Source organism: Podarcis tiliguerta (genome assembly GCF_965153285.1).
Source record: "Podarcis tiliguerta genome assembly, chromosome: 7".
NCBI lineage: Eukaryota > Metazoa > Chordata > Lepidosauria > Squamata > Lacertidae > Podarcis > Podarcis tiliguerta.
The window spans coordinates 70513180-70519179 of NC_139540.1; the positions used below are offsets into that span (position 1 = coordinate 70513180).

Consider the following 6000-nt stretch of genomic DNA (forward strand, 5'->3'; position numbering starts at 1 on the left):
TCTTGGGTTAATAAGCCCATTTGCAAATAATCATTGTTACTGCGAAGACATAACAGCTACGACTTAGAATTTGTCCAAATTTCCTTGCCTCTCAGACTTTTGCATGAAGATGTACATATAATTTTGAGGTTTCAAATATTGTGTATCTAATTTCCTTGCTAATAGATAATGTTGGAAAGTGTCCGTGTATTTCATTTACACAACTGAACACTGTTGCGCTTTTTCATATATAAAATATACCGGCATAATAACATGTTCATTATTTCCTAGCTAATTATGTCTGCAGCCAGCCACATCTTTTGACAAAGCTGTTAAATCTCAATAAGTATGTTTTAATAATCATTTGATGTTTAATTAATAAACAGTACCCACCGCATTAAATCCAAATTAAATGCTCTTGTGAGACACTCAGATGGAAGTTGTTGTAATGAAATAATAAAGGCGTATTTAAGAAGGAAATTGTGCAGAATCTCAGTTAACCTAAATGAACTTCTGTGAACGCACATGCAAATGACACTCATTAGAACGTGAGTACAAACAGTTTCTATAGTTTACATTATATGTTGGAAATTCAGAAATACAGCAGTGGGATTTTCTCCTCCAGCCAAACTGTCTTGCTCCCTCTTGGCCAATTCTGTTGTTGTTGTTGTTTAGTCGTTTAGTCGTGTCTGACTCTTCGTGACCCCATGGACCAGAGAACGCCAGGCACTTCTGTGTTCCACTGCCTCCCGCAGCTTGGTCAAACTCATGCTGGTAGCTTCAAGAACACCATCCAACCATCTCGTCCTCTGTCGTGCCCTTCTCCTTGTGCCCTCCATCATTCCTAACATCAGGCTCCTTTCCAGGGAGTCTTCTCTTCTCATGAGGTGGCCAAAGTATTGGAGCCTCAGCTTCAGGATCTGTCCTTCCAGTGAGCACTCAGGGCTGATTTCCTTAAGAATGGATAGGTTTAATCTTCTTGCAGTCCATGGGACTCTCAAGAGTCTCCTCCAGCACCATAATTCAAAAGCATCAATTCTTTGGCGATCAGCCTTCTTTATGGTCCAGCTTTCACTTCCATACATCACTACAGGGAAAACCATAGCTTTTATTATACGGACCTTTGTTGGCAAGGTGATGGCCAATTCTACCTGCATGCAAATTTCACCCTATTCTGAGTTTTTATTAACATCAAACAGATCTTATTAGCTCTCTCTCCCCTTTAGCCCATGTTGCCCTTTTAAGATTTTACTGGTTTGTACTAGTTTCAGAATTATTATTTTCTTTTTCCCCCTAATAACCTTTGTAAGCCACCTGGAAGGCTCCTGAGGGGAGAGTCTGGATAGAATTGTGAACCACACAGCTCTGCAGAGGAAGGTTGGTATACAAATTTAATAGATAATAGTAATAATAAATAGATTATAGAAAACTGCAAAACAGGCAAACAAACTTCAGCTGCAGTCCATCATAAACGTGCACACAAATAAAGCTGCACCCCAATAATATCTGGAAGTAAATGCCATAGAAATGGAATTTACTCTTTCTGAGTAACTCTGTGCTCTTTCTGTTTCGATTGCAATATGTGTTGTGGGTTCTGAGGCACTCTTTTAAAATGAAGCTCTGTGTTTCTCCATTCACTATAATGGGGAATAATAATAATAATAATAATAATAATACCCATCTGGCTGGGTTTCTGAATAGTAAAACACGATAAAATATCAAACATTAAAAACTTCCATAAACAGGGCTGCCTTCAGATGTCTTCTAAAAGTCAGATAGTTGTTTATTTCCTTGACATCTGATGGGAGGGCATTCCACAGGGAGGGTGCCACTACTGAGAAAGCCTTCTGCCTGGTTCCCTGTCTAAAAATGACTATATTTTTTTTCCCTGTAGGCCAAAATAAATGAATTTCACAGACTTGGGAGTCCCCTTAGAGTGGATTAAGTCTGACAAATTACAGAAAGATTGGTCAAGGGGCATCTTCTGGAAGAAGGGGAAAAAACCCTTCATTTTCTTTCATACTCTCTTATAGGAGTTGGGAGTGGGAGGGGGTTGCCTCTTGCTCTTCCTTATCTTAAAATAATTAAGATGTGGTCAAGTGATGTGAATTCTTGCTTGTACATTTCTGATAACTTTATATAACATACTAGCCTTTCCTTTCCAGTGCTCATGACCAAAATATTTGGAGCCCAGAACCTGTGTCCTCAAACATTTTTTTTTTAAGTCAGAGCAATATAAAATCTTGAAAAATACTTAAATGAAGCATTTGACTTTAAAAAAGATCATCCTTGGGTAACATAGCTCGTGGACTTAGAGATATCTAAAGATATAGGCAAAACAGAGGAAGTTAATACTTAGTGTGAGTCCTCATTCGACTTGATATGTGTAGGAGATGTTATTGACATCACACTTTGACTCAGGAAGAAGTAAAAGACCTTTGAATCACCCCAATCTGCCTTATTATTCAGCCCACACAAAGAGGCAACACACATTTTGTAAAGAAATATCTTTTTGCCCAGGTTTTCCTGACCCATAAGATCAGACCCTGTTTTGTATGTTTCAATTGCCAGATTTTATGTTTTTATTCTTTTCTAAGCACTTTTATGCTACAGTTTTATTAGTTCTTCTGATTCAATTGGAGCAATCCTCATACTGCAACTCTCAGAGAACTGATGTGATCCCATAATGAAAGGGTAAGATTCAGGCAAATTAAGTCATTTAGGCTGCAATCCTCTGCACAATTCCTTGGGAGTAAGGTCCATTGAAGCCTATGAGGATTACATTTGCTTAGACTTACATAGAATTATGCTGTTAAGGTCCCACTGATTTCAAACACAGACTTCATATTATTGTGAAGAAGAAGAAGAAGAAGAAGAAGAAGAAGAAGAAGAAGAAGAAGAAGAGATCTTCAAGTGATTTAGGATTATGACCAAAATTGTTACCATCTTAAGTCTTGGTTCACTGTCAAATGTAAACCAGACTCAGTTTGATCTGCAACTAAATACCTGTAAATCAGCAAAATGAAAATTGTACTTCCAGTTACCACTTCAATATACCATGCATTAGTGGGAATTTGCTTGCATTTCTGATATGTAACTATTTCTTTATTTCTTTATTTTTGCAAATGGAGGTTAACAATCCTAAATACAGTGGCACCTTGGTTCTCAAACGCTGAAAACCCGGAAGTAAGTGTTCCAATTTTTGAATGATTTTCAGAAGCTGAAATGTCTGATGTGGCTGTTGGCTATTGTTTCTGGGGCACCTGCACCAATCAGAAGCTGTGCCTTGGTTTTCAAACATTTTGGATGTCAAACGGATTTCCGGAATGGATTAGTTTGGCTCTTTTGTTTTTGCTATTTATTTTGTGGTTTTGTTTTTGAGGCTTTTTCGGTTAATTTGTTTTTGTGATTATGTGGAACCCAGTTCAGCTACTGATGGATTGATTGTTTGACTGTGGAAATGGATAAAAGTCCCCCATCCAAACAATGACTATCATCAGTGCAGGGAAGAAAAAAATAAAAAATAAAAATTTATCATCTAAAATACTGTCTTATTTATTTTATAGTACAGTACATTGATTATTGCTTTCATTATATGGATCAATGGTCTTGTTAGATAGTAAAATTCATGTTAAGTTGCTGTTTTAGGGTGTTTTTACAAAAAAAAAGTCAGGAAGGGATTAATCCGTTTTGCATTACTTTCTGTGGAAAAGTGTGCCTTGGTTTTGGAACAGTTTGGTTTTGGAACGGTCTTCTGGAATGGATTAAGTTTGAGAACCAAGGTACCCCTGTACCCTGCAACCATTTCTTGAACTTAATTAAAGTCAACTTCCTGTGCAAAGCCTATTACTCGTTTCGAAATATCATTGGGATTTAATGTTGGGGTAAGCAGTCAAGATAGGATGGGATATGAAATTACAGCAATGCTCAATGGTATATAATTAAGAATGGTTCCATTGTCTACAGAGTAGCACTAAGCAATTAAATATACCGGATGTGCTCTTTCCCTGGGTCAATTAATATGCATTCAGATGTAGTGTAAAATATATAGATTGAGAAGTGGCTTCCCTAAAGAGTTTCAGCTTTTATAAAAATTCAACAAACAGATGGCCACAGATGGAACTAAGCTGTGATACATTGTCATTACTGGACTGAGTCACAGGTTCATAGCAATCAAAAAGAAATTCCCTAGGGGGGGAATGTAAGACCTTATAACTTTTACTCTCCTTAAAAGAAATGCAATCTGTGGACACTGAACATCTGTGCCTTTTATGTCCTTGGACTGCGTCAGCTCGAGCCTCGAAGGGTAAGGATTGCTTTCTGCTGCGATTTGAAAAAGTTACTTGATATATTTGAAAATAAGCAAGGAAAAGGATTAAGGCCACAGTTGTCCAGCCCATGGGTAATCCCAAGCTCTTCTCTTGTGGTTCGCAAAAGCACAAAAGAAACTCTGTTCCTTTTCTTTTATCACATCTACACACACACGCTGCTGCTGATTACTGTGACCAAATAACGGGCCGCCAAAATTCCACCTAAAGGAAAGTGAGTTTGGTAAAGACTCTATGTATGCAACAACAGCAGCATGGATGCTACTAGCCCAGAGATGAATAAAGAGTCCCTACCAGAGGGGAATGGCAAGCTAAGCTGTTAGTCTATGCTGGAATAGCAAAAATGACTGGTAAACTCAGAGACCAAGAAGAAGAAGAGTTTGGATTTGATATCCCGCTTTATCACTACCCTAAGGAGTCTCAAAGTGGCTAACAATCTCCTTTTCCCTTCCTCCCCCACAACAAACACTCTGTGAGGTGAGTGAGGCTGAGAGACTTCAGAGAAGTGTGACTAGCCCAAGATCACCCAGCAGCTGCATGTGGAGGAGCGGGGAATCGAACCCAGTTCACCAGATTATGAGTCCACCACTCTTAACCACTACACCACAAAGAATGAGGAACGTTTATAATTTATTTAGGAGACCACTGTAAGCAGATGAGAACATTAGCAGGGCTTTAGTCTCACTTGTCATGTACCAAATATTATGGACAGATACAAAACATAGACTATGAAATAATATGCAGTTGGAAATGTTGACAATAGGACCCATGGAGGGTATGGGGAAAAGTCTTGAGATTCAGAGAAATATCATTTTATGTTTATCTATTTAATATTGTAACTAATTGTAATTTACATATGTAAAATCAAATAAAATTAGTAAATTAGCTAAAATGTATAAGACCAGGTCAAATATATGTTGGAAATAGAAAGAAAAAGAGTGCACCATTTATCATATGTGGTGGACTTATGAGGCAATAAAACATATTGGGAGATGATATGTAATGAGCTTAAAAAAATGTTCAAAACAACATTTGTAAAGAAACCAGAAGCCTTTTTATTAGGAATTATAGGTGCTGAGATACCAAGGGAGTGCAAAAGACTATTCATGTTCACGACGGTGGCGGCCAGGTTGCTCTTAGCCCAAGATGGAAGGATGACACAATACCTACAAGAGAAGAGTAGATAGTAAAATTGATGGACTATGCTGAGATGGCCGAAATGATTGAAAAAATCAGGAATCAGGAAGACAAAAACTTCAACAAAGACTGGGGAAAATTTGTAATATATTTGACAGAACATTGTAAACAGTTAAAAACATTAGCAGGATTGAAATAATGCTCGCAATGTGAAAGGAACCAAAGGAGAAAATAGAGATTTATGGATATATGGAAGGTAATATGATATGTAGTGAAAATGATTATTAGTAGACCCCACAAAAGGGAAGATGGAAGTTGGAGAATGTGGAGAATTCTATACTTTTGGATTGTTGTTGTTGTTTTTTTGTAAATGGAAAACTAAATTGTAAAACTAATAAAAATTATTATTATTAAAAAAAGAAGATTTCAAAAGAAAGAAGAAAAAAGAAAGAAATTGAGTTTGGGATCCTGGTGAAGGAGCTAAGAAATTCCAAGGGAAATGAAATTTCTGCTTATAAACCTAACTCTGTATTTATTCACAAGGAGGTATCCACAA

General features: G+C 37.2%; 1 long non-coding RNA gene across 1 annotated transcript in view; it reads left to right on the forward strand.

The window, feature by feature from the left end:
- Positions 1 to 5736, forward strand: part of LOC310681774 — a 115245-nt gene extending 109509 nt beyond the window's left edge. The window contains exons 2-3 of the long non-coding RNA XR_014513607.1: positions 4214 to 4285; positions 5370 to 5736. This is a non-coding gene — a long non-coding RNA (uncharacterized lncRNA). The remainder of the gene's footprint in view (positions 1 to 4213; positions 4286 to 5369) is intronic.
- The last annotated feature ends 264 nt before the right edge of the window (positions 5737 to 6000 follow it).